Here is an 18,022-nt window from a genome sequence, read left to right as displayed (position 1 = left end):
TTAACGACGCAAAGTGCTCACAATGATGCCTAATTCAGTAAGTATTTAGTAAAACTCCTAGAGAGTTTGGAAGTGGCCAGATCAGAATTTTCCCGAGTAATATCATGATAGTTCCTCAATAAGGGCTATCTTTCAATATCACTCATTCATTCAGTAAATGTTTACTGAGCTCATGGATGAGTCAGGAGTGACTCTAGGCAACTGGAATCAGAGAAGAAGCATGACAAGGCTCTCAATTCTGGTCCTTATGGTCCAGCAAGGAGATAAAGAAGAGAGGCGGACGTAGCCCCTGGAAAAGTAAAGTAAATAAACAAGAGAGCAAACGTGTTTGGCTTGCCCTCACGTCATCCTCTCCATCCCTTGAATATGTATTTTTATATTAGTCTATTTTAACCAAGACTACACACAAAATGGGGCTTCCCTGGTGGCTTAGCGGTAAAGAATCTGCCTGAAATACAAGAGACCTGGATTCAATCCTTGGGTTGGGAAGACCCCCTGGAAGAGGGCATGGCAACCGACTCCAGTACCTTTGCCTAGAGAATCCCACGGACAGAGGAGCCTGGCAGGCTGCAGTACAAATGGTCACACAGAGTCGGACACGACTGAAGTGACTCAGCAGCAGCAGCAACAACACACAAAATACTTCCTATTCCATTGAAAACTGTATTTCTAGAGTTCAAAATTGGTTTAGAGCAGTTTGCCTCATCTCACCAGATCCTTCAAGGAACCAGTCAGGAATCACTCCTAGGTTTTTTCTAATTATTCTTAACACTTATTTTGGGTCATCCCTCCCCCATAGCCCAATAAACCCAGGTGCATCCCCAGTGGCTGATAAGTGACTTAATAAAAGAACATTCTGTCTGGGCACTTGCACTGTTTTTATGAATTCTGTTACCAAAGGGGCATTTCACCATAAGAAAGTGTCACAACAGAACTGTAGATTTGACTATCCTCTTCCTTCACAATTTCAGATATTAGGAGAATTAAAACAATCCTATAATTTGATCCCTGAGGAAATCTGAAAATGATGCTTCTGAATGTCTAACAAAATAGACATTAACTCTCCTTCCCATTTTTAGGATGCTTTTATATCTATGAGATATATTTTTCCCAATTTGATTTTATTATGGTCACACTTAAAGGCTTTTCTAAAGTCTTGCTAATGTCCCTTGACCATTTGTCATTCTTCACAGTCTCTTCCTTGATTTGTAATGCACAACTTTTTATTTCCCTGCCCCATCATTCTGGGGCATATACATAGGAATATGCCCTGCATAGTGGATCAAGACGGTTGTGGTTGCACATGTATGGGGTGGAAGGAGGGAGGATAAACAGTGAACTAAAATCTCAAGTCGTGGGTGCCCATCCTCCTCCCCAAACTGGCTGAAATGTTCCAGTTTAAGGAATAACATTCACATCCTTGACCAGAAGCAGACAAAATACCTGCCAAAACTTTATCTTCTTTTGTCTGTACTTGCTCTAAATAATAGTTTTTGCTGATGTAAAAATCTGCTCAATTGGAAAGTAAGTTTACTAAGACCAAAATGATGCAAGGATTAAAATCAGACATAGATATGACCTCAGTTAGTGGCTCTTCCCTCAAATCTCACAATGGAGAAGGCTTTGCCATTGTAAGGACTTCCATGGAGGCTGCATGGATGCATAGGCAGAACCTGAGGCCAGATGAGTCAAGATCTGCTGGTGTGATTGCCATGTGATCTCTCAGGAAACGGGCTGCAGAACCAGAGAACGCTGACTCTAGATTACCTAGTAGAGTGGCTGCCAACAGGTGGGCAGGTTGGTTTTTTAAGCAGCAGAACCTTTTACTTAGATCAGTCACTCAGTCATGTCCAACTCTTTGTAACCCGATGGATTGCAGCCCATCAGGCTCCTCTGTCCATGGGATTCTCCAGGCAAGAATACTGGAGTGGGTTGCCATTTCCTCTTCCAAAATGAAATATTATGTACAACTAAAAACAGATGCAAGATTGGGTTGTTCAGGTAGAAGGGCCTAGATTCCTCACCACTTTCCCTGCACCCTCTCATCTCATCCACCCAGAGCTCTGGACTCCTTGAAGGCGAGCATTTAAAAATTCACTAATCTAATCTAATTTCAATCTTAACAATTCTTCAGAGGAAGTTGAGACCCAAAGATTGAGTGTGATCCATGTATCCAGAACTAGTAAGAAGCATAGCCACACTTCAGAAAGAAACCATGCTGCCTCTTCCCATATATATGGTATTTATGTTCTAGGATTCTGTTCTTTTATTAGGATGGAAGTTGGTATAATCAATGTGCCAAGCAAAATTCAAAAATGTACCCAAGGTCAAAGAGTAAGGACATCTAAATCATACCTTGAGAAACTCAGCTTGGAAAAAAAACAAAACAGCTATTCTATCAAGGTTTCATGTGATGGTTTTGCAGTGAAAACAACGAAATTACAGTAGGGAATTTTTTTTTTTTTCTTCTAGCTTCTATACATAAATGTGTCAGGCACAAAATCAAACTACTCTGAAATGATGTTAAATCCATTCAGCTGTAAGTAGAGGAAAACATAGCAGCATTTGTGTGAGGTGTGGGAGACACGTAACCCAAATGTGTTCCCTGGGTTAGTAACTTGAACTTGGAATTCACTGAAAAAGTGTGAGGAGCCTACAAGAAAGAGCACCAAGCAAAAAACACTGTGAGACACGTTTGATATAATAGTCATATGATTAACAAACTGTCACATCAAACTTTCCCGCAACGTGGGAACACTTTGACACTTCATATTTTTAAAACTGACATTTTGATTCATTACTGTAAATAGCATGTTGGGTTAAATATTGTGACAAGGAACAGATCATATATATATGATTGTATATATATGTACATATATAGTCACTCTATATATTATATGTGTATATTTTTCCTAGCTGTGTAACATTTTAGAATATATGCAACCTTTTCTTACAGTGACAGTTTGAGCCAGTATGTAAACAGGCTATTGCACTACTTAACTATCCATTTTTCTTGCAAGTAGGCAGATGGATTTCTAAAGTAATTCTACAGAAAGTCTATGAAGCAGAGGGATTTCAAAAGTAATAGAATGACTTCTCCAGAAACTCTGAATAAGTCTATTGACTCCAGCCAAAAGATGTTACCAAAGTTGTTTTGATTTACTGCACTTGAGTTCACAAAATCATTATCACAAACATGTACAAAACATCTCTCTATCTTCAAGGGGCTCCCAATCTACTTAAACAAAAAGACACACACATATGCAGTTTTAAAGCAAGGCAGATTGCTTCACATATGCAGGTGCTGCTTCTCCTCCTTTCCTTTATTTATGTAGTGTGTGTGCGCATTGCTTATAATAAATAACATGTTTCCTAAGCCATTGTTCAGTGTAAACTGATTCAATCAAATGAAGCAAAGTATGGGCATCAGTGGGGGCTGAAGTAATTGGGAAAGTTTGAAAGAATACTCAGATTCCCAAGCCAAGCTTTCTTCACAAAGAAAATAGACAGATACTATTTGGTTTCCATATAACACCAAACCATACACTCTTCTGACTTTTCACTTTCCCTACAGCTCTAAAACAAAAGATAAGTTATCCATCCCCCTAATCATCCAAGTTTTGATTTCAATTTTCTCTGGTAATTCTGAAGTTATTATGTACTTTCAAGTATAGACAACTTTATAAAAAGACTGAGCTAATCTCACACATGCATTGCTACAGAAATAGATTCCAAGCATATTTGTTTTATGTATTCAACTTTCTCTCTGGACATTATACCATTATTATTCAACTCATTCTCCTCCTTAAACACCTGGAACGTTAGACACAAAAGGAAACATGTGATCTATATATATATCAAGATATTATGTTCACTACTGATAAGCTTTGTCTCTGTACTGAAATTTAAATTAGACAAGTGTGGTCTTCCAAAGCACATACATAAAAAAGGAAGACGACTCCATATTTATGCTTTTTTTTCAGAAAGGATGCAGGGTGTTATCAGCCAAATGCATCCAAATCTGATGAGAGTTAGGAAAGCATAAAGTATATCATCTTATGAATATGGCAAATATTGAAAAATACCTGCAAAACATCGATACCAAAAACCTAGACTTCAGCTACAGCATCAAAAATTTCTTGCATCCTTCATTTGTAACCAAAAACAAGGTCTAACTTTGTTCACAGCTCAATTAGTCAATTCATTTAGGGCAGAAGGCCTTTTTCCCTCATATTCTGGATGTATCCAAATGTATTAAAAGTTCAAAGAGTATTACATACCATTTCAAAGTTTATTTCAAACTAAGCAAATTAAAGAATACAGAAATGTGTTATTTTTCCCTTGGCTTACAGAGAAAAAATTAAAAAAAAAAAAAATCAGCCTGAGGTGGTCCAAAGCATAATAAGTCACTGTTTCAAATCCGAGAATTCATATTTACTTTTCTAAACTCTTAAGAGGTAGGTTATAACCTTAAAAGGCTGGAACTCCTCAATGGAGGGGTGAACCACTGTCTATGGAAAAATCACTCCTCCATAAGTACTGCAGTAGAGTAGAAGTAACATAACATTTGAAGACAATCTAGAGACAAATCAAATTCCACCATGTACTCTTACAGTTGGAGCAGGTCACCCGTCTTTCATTTCTTCATTGTTAAATGAGAATAATACTTGACAGTGTACTGAGTTTCACGAAAGTTAACTAAGAAATCTTGCTGAATCTAAACTGATGAGACGATTATTCCCCCAAATCTTTATTTGGCAATGTCCACCATCTGTTGGGCTTCCTGGTGGCTTAGACAGTAAAAAATTCACCTGTAATGCAGGAGACCTGGGTTCGATCCCTGGGTTAGGAAGGTCCCCTGGAGAAGGGAATGGCTACCCACTCCATCAATTAATAAAAATGTTGAGGCCATCTAAATTCAACTAAGTTCAACTCAACAAAAATTTACTGGATGCTCATCATACGCGATTTAGGTCACTGCCAGATGTCATGACTGGAGGGAGGGAGGGTAGGAGGGACGAGGCGAAGGGAGAAGGGAGGAGGGTCCATGTGACTCACAGTTTCTGTCTCCTGAGATCCTGCTATAATGTGGAGAAGACAGCACTTCACATGTGAACTCTCTAAAGAATACTCAACACTGTATAATAAAGTATCCCAAAGACGGTGGTGCTGACAGTGGCTTTTAATGGTAGTGTTTTGTGAAGTCTAATATGAGGTTAGAGAAGGGTTCGGAGCAACCGAGAATATGACCTTGTTATTCCCCTGCTTCTGTAAGCACCTATTTCTCAGTGGACCAACCTGTGGAACCTGATAGAAAAGAGTCTCTTCGAATGGGCTGAGGGGTACCTGGGGCATTTACTCTGGCCTCTTTCACCCCCACACTATTCGTAACCCTCTTTCTCTCATTCCTCTCTCTTCACTCCCTCTGCCCTTTCCTGGGGACATCGATGTCCCCAGGCCTGTCTCCTCTCCATCCACAGCCATCAGGGCTGAAAAGGGCCCTCAGGCAGGGGAAAGAGTGGCACAATCGGAACATTAGAGAATCTGGAGACCCAAGCTCCTGCCTCAGCCTTGTACCTACTTCACTCTGCAACCTTGAACAAGTCCCTTTCACTCAATAGGCTCAGTATCCTCCTCATCAAAGGACACTAGAGGATATTTAACAGCCTTTCTTGTTCCTAAACGTTCAAAGTCTGTGTCCTGACCTACAGCTTCCAGCAGTTTCCAAGTCACAACTGGGGGCCCACCAGTTCCAGGGCGCCTGGAGGGGCTCTGACATGACCACATCAACGGTTTCTATTGTGGGGAAGGTCAGGGACTCCTTCAGAAAAGAGCTGATCTAAACAGAGCCCAAGGAGTGTCATGGCAACACTGCTCGCAAGCTGCCAGAGGTAGGGAGGAAAAGCAGCCAAGATGCGTGTGCAGCTGCCACATTTCAGAACAGCACTCAAACCTCGTTAATATCATCTCGCCTAATACCGAGCTGCATAGATCAGAAGCTATTTTTACTGTGTATTTAACAGACTCGTGTCCTGTCTTCCCCAGCATTTTACAGTCCAGTCCAGGGGAGTCTGCCATCGGAGAGCCTTTGGAACCTGAGGCCACCCAGGGTTAATTCAGGAGACAGAGAGAGCAGGGTGAAGAAGAATGAATAGGAGTGATAGAAAAATAGACTCAGTGAGGCTGGAGGCCAAGGGAGAGGCAGGAGTAAGATGTAACCAGAATAAGCACAATCCAATACTACCAACCCCTAAGTGGGAGGTAGGCAAGTCTCATCCCTCCAAAGACTCAGGGATGCATGTGCAGGGGAGAGGAGAGAGCGCTGAATCCTCTCTTATACTCCAGGGAACCCAGGTTTTCCCACCACAATTCTGATCATTGTCCCCCATCAGTTACCCTTAGAACAGCTGAGAGTGTGAAGAGCCCTCTGCCCATCAGGCAAAAATCTATCCACCACCATGCACTCCTCAGTATTTACAGCAAAGAGCTTTGGTTAAATGCCCTGTTCACAACCTGTCTCCCACGTGCAGGGGTGGGGGAATTCTCACTTACAATGATTGACTAAACCAAATGATGCAAAAGCACCTGCCATGGGCCTGTCACGTAGTACATCAAAGGAGACACCGGGTAAGTGTCTGCTTGCTTCCATCTGGTTCATGCGGCAGCAGTGTCACGGGTACCACCTTTACTCCCAAAGTTCTCCATCGAAAGAAGGAACCCAGCCAACACTTGTCGAAGGGTGAACAGGAGCTCAGGCCTCAACCACCCCTCTCCTGCTTGATCAGATGAGGGTGCCACTCTCAGACCCACCACTCACTGGGCAGGTACAGCAGGGTAAGCCATTTCTTCCCTGGGGCAGAGCTCAACTAAACAGTGGATTTTTAAATTCCTCTCCCATTCTGAAATTCTATAAATCTCTAAGTGTCATATCCATCTCAAAAACAAGCACCAAGCAGAGGGGAAAGCGGTTGAAGAACGCAATTGTGTGTTTCTTTATCAGGAATGATATATGGGCAGTGCTGTGCCAGAAGTGAAAGGGAATTCAGAGAAGCAGAATATAGTCCCTAGATTCAGAACCCTCATAATACATATATAGTGGGTGGGAGATAAGAGGAAATATTAAAAGGTGGCAATACAAAATAAAAGAAAGTCCAACACTAACTGAGCCAAGGGGTGGAGAGAGATGGCTCCCCTAGGAGGAGAGATGTGTGCTGGTTGTTCAGGCAGGAAAGGAGAGCCCACATAGGCAAAATGGAAGAAGGAAGCATTTTACAAGAGTGGACGGTCTCCAGTGGAAGGGTCAAAAGGTATGTAAAATGGTGAAATATCTCATTTGTTTTATGTTGCAGATTATTTTAAAATTCTGTGTTTCATGCATTAAAGGCTAGAATAATAATGCTCATCCCAACCACTCATCGTTTTAGTGCCCTGTGAGTCACAGAGAGAGTGATGAAGTCAGAAATAAGACACATGGGTTCTGGGCCCTGCTCCATCGCCACTATGAGTGACCAACCTTTAGCTAAATGCTTATCTGGCTTTAGGATGGGAGATGGGGTAGGTCTTGGGAGATGCGGTAGCCTCAAGACCAGTTGAAGGTCTTGAGGCTTCTTAAGAACCAAACTGTTCAAAGGGTATGCTCCGCAGATGAGGAGACAGAGGTCTGCCAGAAAAGAAGTGCTTTCTCTCAATTGCACATTTCTGTCATCTGTGCCCAGTTCTCTGGGCAGGGATGGTATTCACCTGCTTCTGGGGACTTGCCTCAAGCTGATTCTTGCCTGCCAGAGCGTCCCTCTGAACCCCTGTAATATCCCATCAAAGTCCACTCGATCATCCTTCAGAGCCAGTTCCAGCTCCCGCTTTTATAAGAAACCTCCTGTAGCAAGAACTCCCACGTTCTCTCACTCACGAAGTCTCATCGCTGAGCCCACACATCACACTGAGGCCTGGCTGGCCCTGCATCAAGTTCATCTCCACACACCTGCCACTTCCCCCCTTCCATGTCTTAGTGAGCGACCTTGCTTCATAGGTGCTAAGTAAATGCTGCTTAAGTCAGGTTAATCTGCACCTCGGTTTTCTGACTCTCAGCCAAGTATCTTCTCAAACATAGCATGCTGCCTCTAACTGTCACAAGCCTGGATCACCAGAGTGGCCAAAAAGAGTTTCAACCACCTCCCAATCCATCAAGCCATTTACCAGATCTACACACGCAGCAAGAGAGAAGAGACATAAAGAAAAGGAGAGGAGGAGCAAAGGGTATGCACTACGATGCTTAAACAGCCCTGAGCGAACCTGCACTTGAATCGCCATTCTGGTTTCACAAGCAGCAGTCTGCAGTGCAGATACTCAGTAGGGGGCCCAGAAGTCTCCCAGATGGTCCTCAGTGGAGCAAGGAGGTCCAAGGATGCTATGGTAAACCGTCAGGTGAACAAAGTCTCTATACCCAACCATCAGCTGGGCAGGCCCTTTTGGGCCACTGCAGAGAAAGAGAAACATCTGGAAAGGAGGAGCATGGCAGCCCCCTGATGGTAAAGGTTTTATACTGAGTGACACTCCACCAGTAACAGCAGAGTGAAAACACGGCAGAAAGATTTATGAGGCAGAGCTGTGTAACTCCAGAGGCAACCTAAGGCACACATCAGATGGGAATTTTAAATAATCCCTCCAAACACACGAGAACTCAGATGCCAGTGCACGCAGGGATGGCCCCAGCCAGACAGCAAAGGCATACTGGCTCCGCCAGAATTCGTCCATTCACCAATATGCTTCCTGAAAAACACCCATATGCTTTCTTTTAGCTTCCATATGCTTTTTTAGCAAGGAAACTAAAATATTTCATTAGTTTTGAGTAATTAATAATTACTTATTTCACAATAGTCTCCTTCATTAAAAAATGAAAATAACTGATTAAGCTGCAGGATCCTGGCTTTCAACTCAAGCTTTTTTCTTTTTTTTTTTTTAATTCTTCCCCTCTAGGAATTGAGTAATAGAGTAAAACAGCCAGCGTGGAAATACTGGCACTATGGGGAATGAAGAGTTACGGTCCACACGACCCAGCATTCCTCTTGACTGAGGCATGGTGGTGTAATGCAAAGAACACAGACTTTAGGAGTCCAAAGCCTGGGAACGAATCCCAGTTTGACCCCTGATGAATACTACTTCTGGGGAAATGAAGGGCGTTGAAAAGATAAAGCCTGCTGGATTCCTGCAACCCAGCCTTCCACTACTCCCAGAGAGCTGCTTGACAAGGGCTCCCTCCTGTCTCTCCAGGCATGGGGAAGGCATGCCCCAAAATACTGATTCCAACCCTGTCAGTGTCAGCAGAGGCCTAAGGCCAACAGACTCAGAATTGGTCTCCAATGGAAAAACTGCTTCGCAAACTCTAATGAGCCTAGAACTCCCTGGGAAATCTTATTAAAATGCAGATTCTGAACAGGAGGTCTGGAAGGGGATCCGAGGTCTGCATTTCTAAGGAGCTCCCAGGAGATGCTGACATTCCTGGTCTTCAGACCAAATTCTGAGAAGCAACAATCTGAAAAGTATCAAAACGAAGCTGGGAAGTAGAAACTGTAGAAGAATAGGATACATGTACCTGTCCCCACTCCAGTATTCTTGCCTGGAGAATCCCATGGACAGAGGAGCCTGATGGGCTACAGTCCACAGGGTCACACGGAGTCGACATGACTGAAGCGACTTAGCACATACGCACACCTATCTCCTTGGGCTGATAAGGACTGTTAAGCATATGTGAGATAACACCTCAGTGTGGTGTACAGCACAATGGTATTTCACTTATCCTCACAACAGTTCTGCCAATAGGGTGTGATTTTCATTTTACAGACAACAAAACTGAGACCCAAAGAAATCAAGTTATACTTCCAAAGTTATGTAGTTAATAACACTTAATTCCCAATCCAGTGTCCAGTGGGGGCATGAGCCAATGGAAGACAGGAAATTTAAGGCGCTGTTACTGGAGAGCACTGGTATGAAGTCTGGTTCTCGCTCTGCTATCAACCCACTGCTGCCCCTTCTCCGGGCCTCATCTTCCCACCCGAAGGTGTTGCCTCTGACAACCTCCAAGGCCTCTTCCATGTCTGACACTAGCCTTCATTCTCAGGGCTCCCACACAGACTCACAGTGGGTCACCAGGCACTGAGATTAGCTTCACACATGTGGCAGTCATTACCTCTTGGCACGATCCAAATTCTCGCTGCTCACATCTGCATTTGTGCTGATCTGTGCACGGCCAGAAGCCTATCTCTGGTAAAAATCCCACGCTCAATATAACAGGGAGAAAACAACAAACGGATTCCCCAAAGCATTGAAATTCCAATTCAGTTGCTAACTTGCAGTGCGATCAGGGCTCTATGACTCTATAATCACCACCTCCTCCTGCACTCACTTACAAAACTGGAGACTCTCAGACCACTAACCTGATCGAAGTATGCAAGAAAAGAGAAAACATGAGTTATTTCTAATGCAGTTTAGACAACTGCCCAACTCTTCTTATCCTGACTTAAGATACCAGAAGAGCATTTAATGAATGAATTATCATATAAAAGATTCAGGATATGTGAGCTTGTCCCTCTTAAACTCCCAGAGCGCACATTCACGGTACTCCTCAGGGGCCCACTATTTTTCACTAGGAATTTCTATGGGTTATAGAATAGTTTCACTGCCCCTATTCACATTCATTGTTATCTCTTGCGTGTGTGCATGCTAAGTCACTTCAGTCATGTCTGACTCTTTGTGACCCTGTGGGCCCTAGCCTGCTAGGCTTCTCTGTCCATAGGATTCTCCAGGCAAGAATACTGAGTAGGTTGCCATGCCCTTCTCCAGGGGATCTTCCCAACCCAGGGATGGAACCCACATCTCTTATGTCTCCTGCATTGGCAGGCAGGTTCCTTACCACTAGCTCCACCTGGGAAGCCTGTTGTCTCTAGATGCAGTGACATATTTTCAAACAGACCTAGATTTGATTCCAGACTTTGCATTCATTTGCTATATGACGTTAGGCAAACTACTCAACCTCTCTGGGCTCAGTTTCCTCATATGAAAAGTGGGAAAAGTATTGTTTTATTTTATGAGATTCAGTGAATTGATGTATTAAAATTGATAGTGATTAGCAGATTCTGGGTTAAATGTACATTTGAGTGATAGAGTAAATAAATGAATAAAGCGAACAGAGTTAAGAGTTTGAATATTAAAACATCACTCAATAGTTTGAAACATATAAATGCCCAGAGTCACACTCATAAATGAGTCCGACACTCAGAGCAAACCAATAAGTGAATTGTGAGAGAAATCCAACAGCAAAGGAAATGTGTTATCAAAATGTCATCTCAGACTTCCCACACTGAAAAACATCTTTTGTTTAACCTAGAACCTAGGTATGGCCTTTAGAGAGTTTACAAACCTCATGAAATTGTAGAAAACATTCTATATAGATGTGTATTTTCTAATTATTTCATAGATTCCAAATATTCCATAATCCTCTCCCTTACCACTAAACACACACACACAAATTAATAATGACTGCCTTAGGCAAGTCCCTTGACAGAGGGATCTGCCAATGGAGAGAGAAAAAGTTTACTTAATAAAACAAGGCTGAAAGATACGAGCATGCGGTTTAGAAAGTATGGGCGGTGGAAGTATTCATGATGAGCACTCCAAACCAGAGAAAGGAGCTCTGAATCTAAGATTCAGCCTGGCTAAAATCTTGTTACAGGACCTTAGGCAAGTCAGAGACTCAGGATCACGATTCTGGAAACCTCTGACATCCTCTATTTCACCTTCCTCCTCCTCTTCCCATCTCACAGATGGAGAAAGTGAGGTTCAGAGGCAGGAAGGTCATGCCTTCACCAAAGCCACAGAAAATAAGGTAAAGCCAGGATTTGAACCTCAGACCCAGTAAAATGATTTCCACACTCTGTACATCAGTATTATGAAGTACAAGGTAAGTGTTTAGACCTGGTTGCCTCTAAGTTATCTTCCAGCTGATGGATAATTATTGCTCTCTTCTCTGGACCTGGAAATCTCATGAAAACATTAGTTTGGTTTTGGAAAAGATCATTCCAGCTGTTCCTCAGTCCCAGCCCAGCCCCACAAGAGCAAGGCAGAAAGAAGGTCTGAAAGGATGAGAGATGTTGCTATTAATCTTATGTAGCCCAGCAACTGGGAACCGCAGGCCTTGAACTAGATTTCACTGTGTTGCCTATTACTCTCCTGTCCTCCTGCATATTAATCCTGCATCTGTCTTCTCTTTATTAATGTTCCCAACTATGCACAGTATACAGCCAGTTAGGAACTTATCCTATAATTCATTGGATTAGAAAAGGACAGGAGGGAACAGTGGTGATGTCAGGGTCAAGAAGAACTGCAAGGGAACCACAGACGAATAACAAACACAGAGAGCAGAGGCAGCCAGAATCATCTATCCCATGCTTCACGGAATGAACGAAAAAGTATGCCATCCACATATTTGAAGGGCATCTCACATCCCTGAGCTGGCAACGTGATTGGTTTTGTCTGAAAGATAATGTCCTTTTAAATGTTGGGAAGAGAAAGGACATTTCACATATAGAGATTCCTCTCCTAAAACAGCAACTAAGGAGTCCGAATTCTAGCCCAGGATCTGCCACTAATACCTTAGACAAATCAGATTCCCTCCCTGAGCCCAAAATGTCCATCTCTGAAATGAAAGGATTTGGCTAAACTGGTTTTTTTTTTAATTTTTATTATTGAAGTATAGTTGCTTTACAATGTTGTGTTACTTTCTGTTGTACAGCAAAATGAATCAGTTCTACATATACATACAGCCCCTCTTTTTTAGATATCCTTCTCACAGAGCAATGAGTAGAGCTGCCTGTGCTGAACAGTAGGTTCTCATTAGTAATCTATTTTATACACAGTAGTGTATATATGTCAATCCTAACCTCCCAATTCATCCCATCCCATCTCCCCCACTTGGTATCTGCATGTCTGTTCTCTACATCTGTGTCTCCATTTCTTCTTTGCAAATAAATTCATCTGTAAAATTTTGTCTAGATTGGTTCTCAATGCCCCCTCTGTCTTTGATATTCTGACCTCTCCTTACAGGTCACTGACTCAATCCCAGAAAAGTCAAACAACAGAAGAGGAACCTCTTTATATGGCTAGTTGAGAAGTTTACCACAGCCTCTAAAACTGAGACCGAGATTATGGAGCAGAAAAACATAGAGGAAAATGGACTTTTTTGATTTCTAACTAGAAAATGAATGTTGCTAGGGGAGACACAACCAATGCATAAATGTTCAATCACTGTCCCATCTAAAACTCAAATCATTAACTGCCTTTCAGGTATGTAGAAGAATTAAAAGTTAAAAAAACAATTTTCACACTAGACTCTCTATGACTTTGGAAAAGTAGCAGCAGGAGGAAAAAAGAACTGACCAAGAAATAAAATCATAGCAATTAACATTAGGACATTTGACTAGAAATAACACCATGACCAACTGGTCTAACACTATCTATTGTCAGATGCTGAAATAGACCCCAAAGAGGGAAAATGACTTGCCCAAGATGACAGTCAGAGCTGGGAGTACAAATAGATTTTCATGACACCTGGTTCATAGAACATAATCCATAATGCATTACTTCACTCCTGCAAACAATGAGATTCTATTCAGGTAACTAAGAACATAATTTCACTTATAACTACTGTCTCTAACTCCACCTCAAATAACAACAGCTGATTTATTTGATTTAAGGCAGACTAGAGCTGTTTCCATCAAATTATAATAACCAATTCACTCTAGCAATAGAGACAAGTCTGTGAGAATTAATTGGGCATTATTCATCCTCGCTAATGAATCACCCCATGGAAAACAAGGATAATCAACGGTCTACCAAAGGCCAGAAGCTTGTTCTTACTCAAGGAAGATCTTCCCTGTTAAAGAACATTGGGTATCAGCTCTAAATAGTAAACAGGGTATACAGTTTCAGATTCCATGAAGTACAGCTTTAAATAGACTTGGTTTGGAAGTGGGACAGGGAACACACCGCAGTCAGTGGATCAACGTTGAAAGCCGAGAAAAACAATGATTACACTCATTAAGTGGGTACCTGTTGACACAGCTAACTACTTATTTAAACTGTTATTCTTTCTTCATTACTGACACTGACATCAATTATTACCATAAGATTATTTTAAATGTTTGTAGTATGCTCTCAGAATATTTACTTCTCTATCATCCAAAGGCTATTGAGAAGTTTTTATCCTTCTTTCCTCACACCAAATCCACTTAAATAATTTTAAAAGATAGATGAATAGATAGATAGGTGGATAATAGACGACTGATAATAGATAGATGGTAGATAATACATAGATGATAGATAAATATATACGAAATTCCTTTCTCAAGAGCAGTTTGTCATAACCTTTCTAGCCTTGCTTAAACTCTTCTTTGTACATTCAAACGGGTTTCAGTGGGGAAGCAGGGGTATAGTTAACCACTTTTCAAAAAGTATTTTATTAATATTTAACAATTTGCATTTGGAGGAAAGTTAATATAAAAACTGTAGCTACTAAATGAACAAACAGATATCTGCCTAACAGAGCTACCAAAATTTATGCTGTCACCTGTCTACAGTACATTCGTTTCTGATGTGTTATCCCTGAAAATACATGAAGTATATAAGAAAGGATTTTTTGCAGGGGCATTTTATGTACTAGACAGGAACAAAAAGATGGGCAGGACCCACTCCTATATTTTTGGCTACCATCTTTTCTTTTTTTTAGTAACTTTCTTGTAGAAACGAGTATAAAATCTGAATACCACAAATGGCATATAGGCCTGATCTGCTCATAGAAGAGTTTCACAGTCTATACGTTCCCTCACGGGCCTTGCTCATACATGATGTCTTCTTATTCAATGTATATGATGAGTGTTAGGTTTGAAAACCATACTAATGTGACACCAAAATTTTCACTCATTTCTAAATTGCAACTCCTGCACATATGAGCCAGTACCAACAAACCTCAATTTGCTCAAAGGCCTGTGTAATTAAAATTATGTTTAAATTACTATATATAAAATAGACAACTAATAAGGACATACTGTATAGCACAGGGAATTCTACTCAGCATTCTGCAATGGCCTATATAGTAAGAGAATCTAAAAAAGAACAGATATATGTGTATGTATAATTTATTCACTTGGCTGTACACTTGAAACTAACAGAATATTATAAATCAACTAGACTCCAACAAACACAAAAAATATATATATATATGTTCAAGATCATGTAAAGAAAATACCAAAGAGATAATCAAAATATTCATCTGGAGAAATGTTTACAGAACTTTAAATACTGATATTAAGTCTTCCACAAAGGTGCTATCCTATAGGGCCTGCAGTTAGGAACGCCATAGTGACTACTTTGCCTCTTTTTGGCTAAGATTTCCAGAAAATTACAGAGAACACAGCAGAGTTAGCTCGGAAGTACAGATATCAACTGGTTATCTGCAGAAGAAAACACACATCTTGCAAATTTAAAATTTTTTATGCTTTCTTAAACACCTAAACAAATTTTATGTTTTCTTATTTTTATTTTAAACTGGTCTCCATTTTCTTGACAAACTCAAGAAGAATGAAATCTTCTGCCAAAGTTCTAATTCATTTACACTGGTTCTCCAAGAGAGTGGAATGCAGGTACTACAGGTCCTGGGTTTCAAAAGACTAACTCATTTCCTGTATTTTTAAGGGTTTTGTTGTTGTGATAGCCTTAGATTATGTCCTTTAGAGATGTTTTGGGAGCAGGTAATATGGCAGAAAGTGAAGAGGAACTAAAAAGCCTCTTGATGAAAGTGAAAGAGGAGAGCGAAAAAGTTGGCTTAAAGCTCAGCATTCAGAAAACAAAGATCATCGCATCTGGTCCCATCACTTCATGGGAAATAGATGGGGAAACAGTGGAAACAGTGGCTGACTTTATTTGGGGGAGCTCCAAAATCACTGCAGATGGTGACTGCAGCCATGAAATTAAAAGATGCTTACTCCTTGGAAGGAAAGTTATGACCAACCTAGATAGCATGTTGAAAAGCAGAGACATTACTTTGTCAACAAAGGTCCATCTAGTCAAGGCTATGGTTTTTCCAGTGGTCATGTATGGATGTGAGAGTTGGACTGTGAAGAAAGCTGAGTGCCAAAGAATTGATGCTTTTGAACTCTGATGTTGGAGAAGACTCTTGAGAATCCCTTGGACAGCAAAGAGATCCAACTAGTCCATTCGGAAGGAGATCAGCCCTGGGTTTTCTTTGGAAGGAATGATCCTGAAGCTGAAACTCCAGTACTTTGGCCACCTTATGCGAAGAGTTGACTCCTTGGAAAAGACTCTGATGCTGGGAGGGATTGAGGGCAGGAGGAGAAGGGGACAATAGAGGACGAGATGGCTGGATGGCATCACTGACTCGATGGACATGGGTCTGAATGAACTCTGGGAGTTGGTGATGAACAGGGAGGCCTGGTGTGCTGTGATTCATGGGGTCACAGAGTCAGACACAACTGAGCGACTAAACTGAACTGAACTGAAGAGGCAGTGACAGACCCGACTAGTAGTTTGACTCCTTCAGAGCCAGGTAACAGTGGCAGCATAGTGTAGTGAAAAATGCACCCCATCAATGACCAGGAAACTGGAGAAAACTCTCCTGCCACATACTAGCTGGGGATATAAGAAGGCACTAGATAAGAACATCCTTGGACATGGCATACTATAGACACTTCAGTACTTCCATGTTACCAAATACTTCTCTGATTCAGGCATGAAGCTTTAAAAAGCTGGAATTAAAAAGGAAATCAAATCAAGGAAACATAAAAGGGGAAGCACTTCACGGCCTAGGCCATTTTTCAGGTTTTGGTGTTCCTGGAATACCTTCATATTTCTTCTATTGGGAGTGAAATCTACCTTAAACACTATTGGTTAAGATGCCTATTAGCATTTCATAAATGTGATGACACCAAGCCCCTCTTACCTTGGAAAGCTCGTTCTTAGAATGATCAGTGGACACAAGGGCCAGCAAACTGCAGTGCTAGTGTCTGTAAACAAAACAGGGAAAAGTTACACTTAGCTTGCAAGCTCTATTTATTCATTAATAATCATAAACTCTTCTATCTATTCGGCAGTTTCTGGTTTCACAAAACACTTTCACATTCATTATCTCATTTCAGTCCATGTCAACCTGGTAAAGAAGCAGGAAGAGATTATTCTACCACTTTATAGGTGAGGAAACAAAAGCTCACAGAGGATAAGAAGGATGAGAAAGGAACCAACATCTCTATCATGGTTAAATTCACAAATGTGAATGGATATTATTTTCTTCATTTTACAGAGGCAAAAACTGAAGTTCAAAAAAGGTAGGTAACTTGCCCAAAACTGCACAGTATAATACATGGCACGATGAGAGTTTGTACCCTCTGAGCTCTGCCTGTTCATCCAGTGGGCTTTCCTTTACATCCAGAATATTAGGTAGGGAAAATATGAGGACAGACAACTCATTGACTTGATCCACCAGACTTAGTGAAGGAGGAAATAATGAGATAAAACCAGTTATTTGATTGACATGAGGAAGTGGGAAAAACACATAGGATTTAGAGCCAGTCAGGATTTAGACCTGTCTGCCTCTTACCAATGGCCTTAGGCAAGTTACTTAAACCCCCAAGTGTCAATTTCCTTATATGTAAATGAGACATACAATACCCACTTCCTAGCCAAAGATGAGTTAAACTTTTGGGGGGAAGATTTTCCTCCATTATTTCATATCTATAAGCATTGATGGGGTGGTCAACAAAATGGTATACAAAAATTCCTTCCTATAAGCCCACGCTTATATGGTCAAAGAATAATGTTCTAAGCACACAAGAAAAGAGGGTATCTCTGGGTTGGGTATTTCCTTGATTCATGTCTCTAGTTTTAAAATACCATAGTATTTATCTGTGTCAATCTACATGACTTCACCTACCAGCATCACAAAGAACTTTTGTTCCACGTG

At 41.2% G+C, this 18,022-nt stretch overlaps 1 protein-coding gene across 1 annotated transcript in view; it reads right to left on the bottom strand.

Moving 5' to 3' along the window:
- The window catches only part of LOC120872594 (LIM domain containing preferred translocation partner in lipoma), a 741,069-nt gene that overhangs the window by 539,039 nt on the left and 184,008 nt on the right, over positions 1 to 18,022 (bottom strand). The window contains exon 3 of the mRNA XM_040253102.1: positions 17,006 to 17,069. The gene's annotated coding sequence lies outside the window, so the exon portion shown is untranslated. The remainder of the gene's footprint in view (positions 1 to 17,005; positions 17,070 to 18,022) is intronic.

The sequence above is a fragment of the Oryx dammah genome, unplaced genomic scaffold (genome assembly GCF_014754425.2).
Source record: "Oryx dammah isolate SB20612 unplaced genomic scaffold, SCBI_Odam_1.1 HiC_scaffold_2, whole genome shotgun sequence".
Lineage (NCBI taxonomy): Eukaryota > Metazoa > Chordata > Mammalia > Artiodactyla > Bovidae > Oryx > Oryx dammah.
The sequence above is the reverse complement of the archived record's forward strand: the minus strand, read 5'-3'. Positions and strand labels throughout refer to the sequence as shown.